The sequence below is a fragment of the Boleophthalmus pectinirostris genome, unplaced genomic scaffold, assembly GCF_026225935.1.
Source record: "Boleophthalmus pectinirostris isolate CB_2022bp ecotype Guang Dong unplaced genomic scaffold, ASM2622593v1 HiC_scaffold_23, whole genome shotgun sequence".
Taxonomy (NCBI): domain Eukaryota; kingdom Metazoa; phylum Chordata; class Actinopteri; order Gobiiformes; family Gobiidae; genus Boleophthalmus; species Boleophthalmus pectinirostris.
Genome location: NW_026571207.1, coordinates 29,887,399 through 29,899,136, shown reverse-complemented (window position 1 = coordinate 29,899,136; position 11,738 = coordinate 29,887,399).

The window sequence follows — 11,738 nt, the reverse complement described above, 5'->3', positions numbered from 1 at the left end:
AGGATGTGGAGATTAGTGAAAAGTTTATCTGCGACCAAGCCAACTCCGCGGAAAAGATTAATTTTGGCGCCCTCTAGGGACCGTTGTCACTGGATATAATGTACAAAATTCTTCTAGGGACGTTATCAAGGTATAGGCCCTGTGTAATTTTGTGAATCATCTTATAGTACTCTTTTTTACTGCAGTAATTTCATAAAAAAAATTTAATTATTAAGTGCATTGTGTAACTTTTCAGGTAAAGGGCCACTCTACAGCTTCTCTCCATGGAGATGTTGTTTGGAATATCCCACAGTATGAAGTCTCCCTATTTATCTCTACCTAGACAGCAGGTGAGTCAGCCAAATTGCATGTCAGATCTGTGGAGAGGTGAGCTCATTCACAGTAAGAATGCAGGTTTGTAGATCAATAAAAACCCATCTTATTGAGTTAATGCAAGACGGATAGATTTAATGCCTCACTGCAACATTCCAGATGAAACGATAACATCTCCATGGAGACAAGCAGGTTTAAGTTTCAGTTCTGATGTGGCCTGGTTCTGGTCCTGTCATAGTCCTTGTTTAGTTGTGGTCTAGTCCAGGTTTAGTTTTGTGTTTTATTCCCAGTGTTGTGTAATGAATGTGTGAAATGTGTGAATGCACCCCAGTCTATATTTTTGTTAGGAATTACTGGTCAGACCCAAATATGCAGAAACAAAGGTATTTATTAACAAAAATAGTCTTGGAAGGGGGATAGGTTCCAGGGGAGGCAGGACAGGTCCAGGTTGGCTGCAAATGCAAGATATGTGGTGATGGAGGCTGACCAGAGGCTCGCGAACAGAACGGGCAGGGGGCAACGGGATGAGGCTGGCTCCAAACGGAAGAACTGGGGATCAGGACAAAAGAAAACTGGTAAGTATCAAAAACCTTCAGAATGCTCAAAAAACCACACAAAAAGCCTGAGTTGTTTACCACTGGAATGATAGAACGATCTGGCACTGGAGAGCAGGTCAGCAGGTCTTTTATGGCAGGAGATGATTGCTTGATGAGGACCAGGAGTGGAGCTCAGCAGGTGTGTAATTGGGGACCCATCCAGGAAATGCCAAATAAGGTGAGGAGAGAAAGGAAGAGGGAGCAGGGAAAGGAGGGGTAGGAGGAGCAGGAAGAAACCCTCACAATTTTGAACCAAACTGATGTTTTTTTCATTCATGACTCTGTAACCTGATGTTATAAATTTTAATCTCCTTTTACTATTGCTTATATCTTAATTATAATATGTGAAAAGACATTTATTGATTGTAAGACATGTTATGATATCACCTAATCAAAAACAAACCCACAGTTGTGTTCTGTTTCACTGAGTAATCCTGCATTAATAGCCGTTGTACGTCTCCAAAGCTCAGAATGCTCCAGCTTGTTCCACCTTGTGATGTCATGTGATGTAGAGATTGGCAATACTGGGGCAGAAATTATCCAAATGATTCTAGTGAAGATTAGTTCATTAGGTACCTATTTCCACATGGTATGGGAATGCCCAGGGTTTTTTTTTACTATTGGAAGGTGATAAGCAATAGTCTGTCTCTTCTACTATCTACTAATATTCCCTGTTCACCTTTGGTTTTGATTCTTATGATATGTCTCTGCTTGGCTTGAGTAAAGAGCAAGAAAAGTTTTTTCTGGCGGGCCTTACAGCTGCTAAAAAAAATGGTTGCTGTTAGATGGAAACCTCCTCATTCTTTATCACATTGCCAATGGGTACTTTCATTTATGGACATTGCTTATTTAGAATTGTCCACAACGCGTATCCCCAATGCAAAAGAAAAAACTATTCAGTTTTGGAGCCAAACAATATCTGATCTTAAAACCTCCTTGTTATGAGGTATATATTAGACCATTGAGTGGCTAAGTAATATTGTTGTTTTAAGTTTGTCTAATTTTAATGTGGTAGATATTGATGAGCACTAATCTTTCATTTATTTAATTTTGTCCTGGACCTGTTATGTTGGTTTGTGTATTGTTTACTTGTTATATTAAAAACCAATAAACATTTGGTAACAAAAAAATGATTCTAGTGAAGATCTATGAAGTTTAAAAACACAAGGGAGCACTTAGAGAAGAACTCAGCCTAAATATGCAGGGTTTGTGTGTTAAAAATGTGTGAATGAAACAAAACACTCCAGGTCTGTTTGTGATGAGAAAACAACATTATAACAGATCAGAAAATAGTGTCATATGGGACCTTTAATAAATGCCCACTTACCATTGTAACACATGTGTAGCTTTTTTCAATCTTTTTGCAAAATCATTTAAAAATAGTAGTTTCTGATTCCTTATCCTTATCTACACTGGAGCACATGCTGTTCCCAAACTTGTGTCATGCATGAAATGGGACTGTGTGAACCAAAATACTGGTGGTTCTTATCGGTTCAGATATGAATATTTAAGCTGTGGTTTGCTAATAAAAATATTATGTTACAGTACAAGTATTAAGTCCAGCTGTTGAGGACCTCTTGTTAAAATTCAACACATGGATATTTTCCAGGTATTTGAATAAATATGGTCCAGAGCTTGTGCTATAAATGGTCAAACCTTCATATTCTGCGTTCCTCTCACTCGCCTTCTTTTTTACTATTTATCCATGTATTCTGACAGAAAATGCGTCTCCAAAGAAAACATACATAACAGATTTTGCAGAAGTGCTCCCCGAATAAATAAAATACTTCTAAAATTCAAATTTTGTCTTTTGTTCAAAGTCTGAGTGATTTTATCTTGCATCTTAAAGGTCGTATAAAAGATTCTTATGAGCTTTGAGCCATGTTATAATGATGTTACCTCCTCAAAAACATACCCAGAGTTGTGTTTTGTTTCATTCGCACATGTTTGAGTGTAGAACATTCCACACAACAAGAAGCAGATGACAGACCCGCTAACAAAAAGTGACACAGTGCACCTTTAAAAAGAATAGATGAGTTTTGAGTCTGGATTTAAACATGGCAAGGTCTGTGATGAAACCCATTCTTGTGTCTCATCTCGCCTTATGAAAGTCGTGTCGCCCTCCCCAACCGAATTCTGAAAAATCACAGAGGAAGTGGCCTGGTGTTTGAGCAGTTGGATATGACTTTTTACACTCTAAAAGGCGTTAATAGCGATACTGACATTTACACACTGGAACAAGACTTTCCTATGAGATGACACCTCCTCAGATGTGATTATTCATATTGTGTATAAAGTGCGTTTGACACATTTTTAGGATTGTCTCATTTTGACTCAATTAGGTGGAATTATGACTACTGTTTTGTATTATATTGTAATATAAATTATAGTTTTACACCAATCAAGAAGCAATTAGCAAAAAAAGTTGAACAAATATGTTGAAAATTACAAGAAGTAAAGAGTTCTAAAATATATTATCCAAAAGGCAAAGCAGCTTACAGCCCTACGCTACATTACAAATCAGATCTGTGGAGAGTCGCCCCTATTCACAGAAGGAGTTATTGTATTTTTGAGCAGTAGAAACGCATTTAATGAATAAATGCTAAATGGATATGTTTAATGTCATACCATGGAATAATCAAGACAAAGCAGTAACACCTCCATGGAGACAAACACGTGACGAACCCTCCACTAGAGTTAGTAAGTTACGCAGTGCAGCTTTAATTCAAAGGTGCATCAAATACTTTTCTCCATGGAGTATGGTATTAAACCTTTCTATATTCATGGAGACCAAACCAGACCAAGTTACAGGTCAGATCTGTGGAGAGGCGACACCTTTCAGTCAGAATATCTGTTTTTCTAGATATTTTTGAGCTGTAAAACCACCTGTAATTGAATATATGTATGGTAGAGCTGTTTAATGTTATACTGTGGAACTTTCTAAGCAGAACATCTCTACTGAAACAAAAAGGTGACGGACCCCCCAAATGAAAAGTTACACAGTGCACCTTTAAGTTTCCATATATAAATTCACAATAAAGTTATCAAAACAATGGCCATACAAAGCAGTTTTCTTAAGTGACTCCCCCTCCTCTCTCTCTCTCTCTCTCTCTCTTTCTTTCTTTCTTTCCTTCTCCTTCTGTGTCTCCCTCTTTTCTATCTCTCCTCTAACAGTGAAATAGCCCAATGAAGACATATGAAAGGAACATGTATTTGACCTATGCGGTCATCTGCTGCTGTACAATCCTGCACTTCACGCTCCAAACTCATGTTCATATAAAAGCAGCCAGCAGAGTTCAAAACCCCCTGTCCTCCCACCCGCTCCCTTTTGTCCCTGTCTGTTGTCAGGGCCCTGGTATTTGTGGGCAGGTCCCGTACACCCCCAGGATGGTCCGGCGAAGAGGGGAGAGAAGCAGAGGAAATATACCCATCATCACATTCAACAGTCCCAGGGCGGGGGCAGGCGGGGGGGTGACGGAGCAGATGGGTGAGGGAGGGACGGGGGCCAGATGTAATAGGGGCTTTGTTCTGGTTGGTGGGACACACTAAAAGACTTGTACAGGGCAGTGCCTATAGTTACCAAAACAGAAGAGGAGTCAAATTTGAGGCACACAACTACTTAAAGGTTTATGTTTCTATGGTCAGTTTAAAGAGCCCATATTTCAGCCTTTTTTGATCTATATTATAATGTTATTTCTTTATCAAAAACAAAAAAATACCTGGAGTTGTGTTTTGTTTCATTCACACATGTTTAACACTATACAGTAACTATGCACATTTAGTTCTTCTCTCAAACAGAAAACACTCTGATCCCACTGTATGATGTCATAGACTTAGACTTAGACAAACTTTACTGATCCACAAGGGAAATTATTTGGACACAATAGCTCACACATCACAATATAATATAATAACAAAAAGTAAAAAAAATATATAAATGGTAATAATTATATAAATGTATATGTACAAGTCAAAATAAAATAGTAAATAATAAAATATAAAATCTAAGCTATATACAAGAGGTCACAGGAAGACAGTGCAGCAATAATATGATGATTGACATATGTAATACAGGAAGTGCTCCACACACCTTCACTAGAATCATTTGGATGATTTCAGACCAGGAATTGTCAATCTCTAGTTGTTTTCTAATACCAAATATGAGACGGTGTCAAACACACTCAAATATGCACATTATGAGCTCATTCTCCAGCAAGTAATAATAATCATATTAACTTTTCTGTAACTGTGATTTTTCTGGTGAAGGTCTGTCACCTTCACTCCATCGAGACGTTAAAGGGACAGTCTGGACTCACTAGGAAATGAGGTCCTATGTCCAAAATTCCAGAGTGTCTCTTTAGTCTGGATTTTTTTGCTAGGACACAATTAAACATATTTATCCTCACAGAGACAAGCTGCTGAACCCATCAGGCCAAAAACAGGTCAGATTTACGAAGAGGAGACCCCCACTCACAGTAAGAGCTTAAATACTACGCTATATTTCAACTGGACCTCATGATCTTGATGATCTTCATGACAAACGTTTTTTGGAAGCGTCATTCACTGACAAAAGCCTGGCTCCAAAATAATTACATCACCAAATAATATGATTTGTGGTGTGGGTTTACAAGCTCGAAGGAAATCTGATCATGAAAACACCTGGTGACATGTGAGTAACTGGAAGACAAAGTACTACACCTTTTAAAACTTTCATATTTATTCTTTTTTTTTTTTTTTTTTTTGCATAATTGTCCTTACCTCATGTGTGTCATTTACATTTCTGTTACTTTTTTAGAATAACTGCAACTGTATTTTTAAGACAAAGCACAAAGAATTACATTTCAGTTTTTAATCTTTCCAGAGTAACTGTTGCATTTGGAAGAGAAAGTACAAAGAATTTTTAAATAAATTGTTCAGTCTAATATTTTCTCTTTCATTTTTATATTTTTACCACATTACTTTCCCCTTGGCTGCATAATTGTTGTTACCAAAATCTGTAGGTGAAAACAGAAATCAGAAATCAGATAACGCACAAATGACATTTCAATTTCAGTTTTCCACTCCAGGCCTCAGATAAAGATCAGTTTTGTGGGCATGTGAACAGTGTGATATTGAGACTTCCTTTTATTATAACTTCTTTATCCATGACAGTAAAAATAAATGTTCTGTGACTGTGACTATTTTAAGATGGTCTTTATCTCCTCCAGTCTGTTACGAGGAGGTCATATGAACCATTTGATCTGCCCCGGATCATCTCTTTTGCCCCTCCTCAAATCAACACTTTAGCAGGCATGTCTTTGAACTCCTATCAGCTCTCAGGGTCAAACTCACAACTGCAAAAGCGCAAGACTGAAGAAGAGTAAGAGACATTTAAACAGTGTTGGGAAGGTCACTTTTAAAATGTATTCCCCTACAGATTACAGATTATATACCACAAAATGTAGTTTGTAACGTAATCCATTAAATTGCTTAAAGTCAGTAACATCATCTGAATACTTTGGATTACTTGATTTGCTGTAGAGGTGCAAAGATGAGGGTATCGTAACATAAGATGTTTTGTCTGCTAAAAGAAAATAAAAAGCCCAGACTTTACTGAACCAAATTAAAAATATTATTGATAGAAGAGGAGGAGACACGGTCCACACGGCATGGTTTAGTCCTGTTAAATCCTGTTTTAGTTCTGGTTTAGACCTGGTTTAGTCCTGGTCTAGACCTGGTTTAGTCCTGGTTTTGACCTGGTTTAGATCTGGTTTAGACCTAGTTTACTCCTGGTTTAATCCTGGTTTAGACCTGGTTAGTCCTGGTTTAGTCCTGGTTTACCTGGTTTAGACCTGTTTACTCCTGGTTTAGTCCTGGTTTTAACCTGGTTTAGACCTAGTTTACTCCTGGTTTAGTCCTGGTTTAGTCCTGGTTTAAACCTGGTTTAGACCTAGTTTACTCCTGGTTTAGTCCTGGTTTAGACCTGGTTTAGACCTGGTTTAGACCTGGTTTAAACCTGCTTTAGTCCTGGTTTAACCCAAAATGTAAAAACAGGAAAATACCACCATGTAATCCATTTATTTCAACAAAGTAACTGTAATCTAATTACCACTCATTGAAATAGTAACTATAACTGAATACAGTTGCTCATAATTTGTACTCTGATTACGTAACTCCGGTACATGTAATCTGTTACTCCCCAACACTGAATTTAAAGGTGCATTGTGTATCTTTTCTGGTAGAGTCTGCCACCTGCTTTTCTCCATGGAGATGTTATTGCTTTGTTTGGAATATTTTACAGTAGGTCTTTTCAGTTTTACTAGGTATTTTTTGAGCTATAAAACCACCTGTAATTGAATAAATGTAAAGTAGAGCTGTTTAATGTCACACTGTGGAACACCTGGAGCCGAGCAATAACATATACACAGAAACAAGGAGGTAATGGACCCACAACCAAAAAGTTGCACAGTGCACCTTTAACAGCACTACCTCAATGGTGTTTAAATTCTTTGACTGTTCCATTGAATCAAAGTTTACTTAATAGTCCATTCAGATAAATCCTTTACGAAAACATTTTAGTAAAAGTTTATATGATGCTTCAAGATACACCCTCAGGTCTAATCTTCACAATGAATGTGTTTTGTTGGATTTTTATACAATGAAAAGAGTGTTCATTTGGTGCCTGACCAGCCAGTCCCTTCTACATCCTGTTTGAATCCAGAATCGGAGCATAGAGCGTGAAAATACTCTGTCCAAACTTGAGACGGTTCAACCACAGCTGTTGATTTGTAGCACGTCTCTCAATTACGGAAGACATCTCCTCTTGAAAATTCTCGCAGCATTCAGAACAAAATATATTACGTCTTTAACCTGAGATCAGTAAACGTTTGGTGCTTCGATTGTTCATTCTGAAAAAAAAATCACGGTGTTTCTCAGTCCTTTATGTTGCTTTTTCACCTTTTTTACGTAAGCACCACGCAAACCCATAATTTGCAGGGTAGCAGTGGGGTCTTAAAAGTCTTAAAAAGGTCTTAAATTTCATGTTCCTAAATTAAATCTTAAATTATGTTGTTCAAGTCTTATTTTTTTCACAAAGGTCTTAAATTTCATTTGCCTATTTTTTTTTATACTCAACTGAGCTGCAGTGCAATGTTAAATGGAGGGAGGGAAAAACATGAAATCATGTAACACGAATGAACGTCCAATCTGGAGGATGCACAAACAATACTTTGGTTTCTGGCAGTGACGACAATGAGAAAACAATCAGTACAGTGGAAAAAGATGTTGGATGGATCACGGGGAAGTGTAAGTTTAAACCACAGTGGTTATTAGATTCTAGATATAGTAGTTGGAATCTAAAATAGGAAGAATCGGTGCAATGTTGGTCTTAATTTTCATTTAAGTGGTCCTAAAAAGTCTTAAATTTGGGGTAGTCAAACCTGGGGATACCCTGATGCGTCTCTCTGATTGGTTAATCCGCCTGTCAATCACATCTTCTGAAATCAGGGAGACAGGATACGGCTGCAGATCCGTCATTCTTTGTAAAGTTTTGTCAAAGCGTCTGGTTCTGGCTGGTCAGGTGGATTCATTTGAGTCATTTAAGTGATCTATTCATTCAGACCTGGAACCCAGCTCTGAACCTTTAGTGGGATACAGACGCTGACATCATGTTTCCTCTCAAATTCAGTACAAATATAATGTCATTTCAGCATGCAGTGTTGTCTCATGTCTGTGGGGAGTTTCATAGGTACAAAGTTAGTGTTTTGTCTGGAATGTCCCACAGTATGGCATTAAACTCATGGATGTTTTTTATTGGTCAAATGTTGGTCAGATGTTTTTATTGGTCAAAAATACCTTGACACACATACGTTCTTTAAACTTGTCTCTCTGACCTGTAACTTGGCCTGGTTGCCCCGCCTGCTTGTCTCCATGGAGATGAATAAGCTTAAAGCCATAATGTGAAATTTTTGAGCAATAACACATGCATTTATCTATCAATAAAATGCAAATATCTGCCTAAGTTTAATGCCATGTGGTGGGACATTCCAAGCAAATTATGTTAAGTTATGTTGTTATATGACAAATCATGTAAAAAAAAAAAAAAAAGTTATGTTCCAAAACAAATGGTTGACGCCAGCTTTAAATAGACGTTTTCCAGTCACAGGTTACAAAAACATTTCTTTTAAACAGAGAAAGACATGACTCACACAGATCTACTTTAGAAGCATCTTTTAGGAGGGGGCATCAGTGCAGTTTGTATCTGTGTATTTGTGTGTCTGTGTGTTTCTGTATATCTATGCGCAGTGTTGGGATGGTTACTTTTAAAATGCATTCCCCTACAGATTACAGATTACATACACCAAAATGTAGTTTGTAACGTAATCCATTAAATTACTTAAGGTGAGTAACGTAATCTGAATACTTTGGATTACTTGATTTGTTGTAGAGTAGCAAAGACGAAGACATCTTCACATAAGATGTTTTGTCTGCTATAAAAATAATAAAAAGCCCAGTCTTTACTTAACCAAATTAAAAATAGTATTGATAGAAGAAGAGGAGACATGGTCCATGCAGCATGATTTAGTCCTGTTAAATCCTGTTTGAGGCATAGTTTAGACCTGGTTTTAGTCCTGGTTTAGTCCTGTTTAGTCTTGGTTTAGTCCTGGTTTAGACGTGGTTTAGTCTTGGTTTAGTCCTGGTTTAGATCTGGTTTAGACCTGGTTTTAGACCTGGTTTAGACCTAGTTTGGACCTGGTTTAGACCTGGTTTGGACCTGGTTTAGACCTGGTTTTAGTCCTAGTTTAGTCTTGGTTTAGTCCTCGTTTAGACGTGGTTTAGTCTTGGTTTAGTCCTGGTTTAGATCTGGTTTAGACCTGGTTTTAGACCTGGTTTAGACCTGGTTTGGACCTGGTTTAGACCTGGTTTTAGTCCTGGTTTAGACCTGATTTTAGACCTGGTTTAGACCTGGTTTTAGACCTGATTTAGTGTCTGGCAATGAGTGGAATTACCGAAAAAAAAAAAAAAAAAAAAAAAAAAAAAGGGATATAGCCCAAAATGTGAAAACAGGAAAATACCTCTGTGTAATCCATTTATTTCAACCAAGTAACTGTAATCTAATTACCACTCACTTAAACAGTAACTGTAACCGAATACAGTTACTAATAATTTGTACTCTGATTACGTAACTCTGATACATGTAATCTGTTACTCCCCAACAGTGTCTATGTGTGTGTGTATACATGTGTGTTGCTGTATGTGTGTGTGTGTGTGTGTGTGTGCACTTTGTATCTCTGTGTGAGTGTGCTTGGTGCTAGAGGCAGGATGTCCTGTCAGGCCTGCTCCATTGTGCAGTGGTCAGCCTGCCAGACGCTGCCCCCTCAAACTCACTTCCTCTGGGTCCAAATGCCCCTCGGCGGGTCCCTATTGCCCCTGCCCCAAACACTGACAGCACAAACACAATAGGAATCAGCCCGGGCCGCCCCATCACCCGCTAAAAATAACCACACTGCTCTACACACCTACACTGTATCTTAACAATGGACTTTGATGGGCGAAAATAGCTCCACTTTGCCCTTCTGGAGAATCTTATGAAAATACTCGGATTGCTTTGTGTTAATCCCACTGGGCTGAATAAGCACACATATTTTAACTATTTTTATGGTTTAATAGACAATGACCTATTGTTTATGAAGGACAGATCAGGGAGTGCTCGTCTCTCATGTGTTATTTTTACTCTTTATGTCTGAACACTAACTTCCTTCATTTTATTATTATACTACACGGTACATAGACTTAAATAAAGCCTAAAGTGACAGTGCCTTTGGGTTGGAAGGGCATCTGATATAAAATCTGTGCTCCATCACACCACCATACAAAACAGATTATTGGACTAGTACTATGTAGCAACCAAGGGCCCTTCATTACTACTAATAAATACTAACTTCTGTTACTACTATCACTACTACTACTACTACTACTACTACTACTACTACTACTACTACTACTACTGGCTAATAAGGAACCATGATTTCTACTACTACTACTACTACTACTACTACTACTACTACTACTACTACTACTACTACTACTACTACTACTACTACTACTACTACTACTACTACTACTATACTACTACTATTATTACTGCGAATACTATGGCTAATAGGGAATCATGATTTTTACCACTGGTAGGAGAACTACTGCTACTACTATACTACTACTACTACTACTACTACTACTACTACTGCTACTACTGCTACTACTACTACTACTACTGCTACCATTACTACTACTGCTAATAAGGAATCATGATTTCTACTACTACTACAACACTACTACTACTACAACAACAACACTACAACTACTACTACTACTACTACTACTACTACTACTACTACTACTACTACTACTACTGCTGCTACTGCTACTACTATGGCTAATAGGAAATCATGATTTTTACTACTGATAGGAGAACTACTGCTACTACTACTATAGTACTACTACTACTACTACTACTACTACTACTACTACTACTACTACTACTACTACTACTACTACTACTATTATTACTACTATAGCTAATAGGGAATCATGATTTCTACTACTGCTAGGAGAACTACTAGGAAAACTGCTACTACTGCTACTACTAATCAGTACTACCATCAGTTGACCTCTTGACCCCAATGACCCCTAAATGACCCCTTACACAATACTGACAGTGGACTCATTGAACAGGCGCACAACTGTTGCTAATTCAATTTCGGAAACAGCCTCAGTCTCGACTCACTTGTTAACAATTAACTTGAGCTCTGTGTATGTACTCAACAAGAAATATATCACATTATCTCCAAC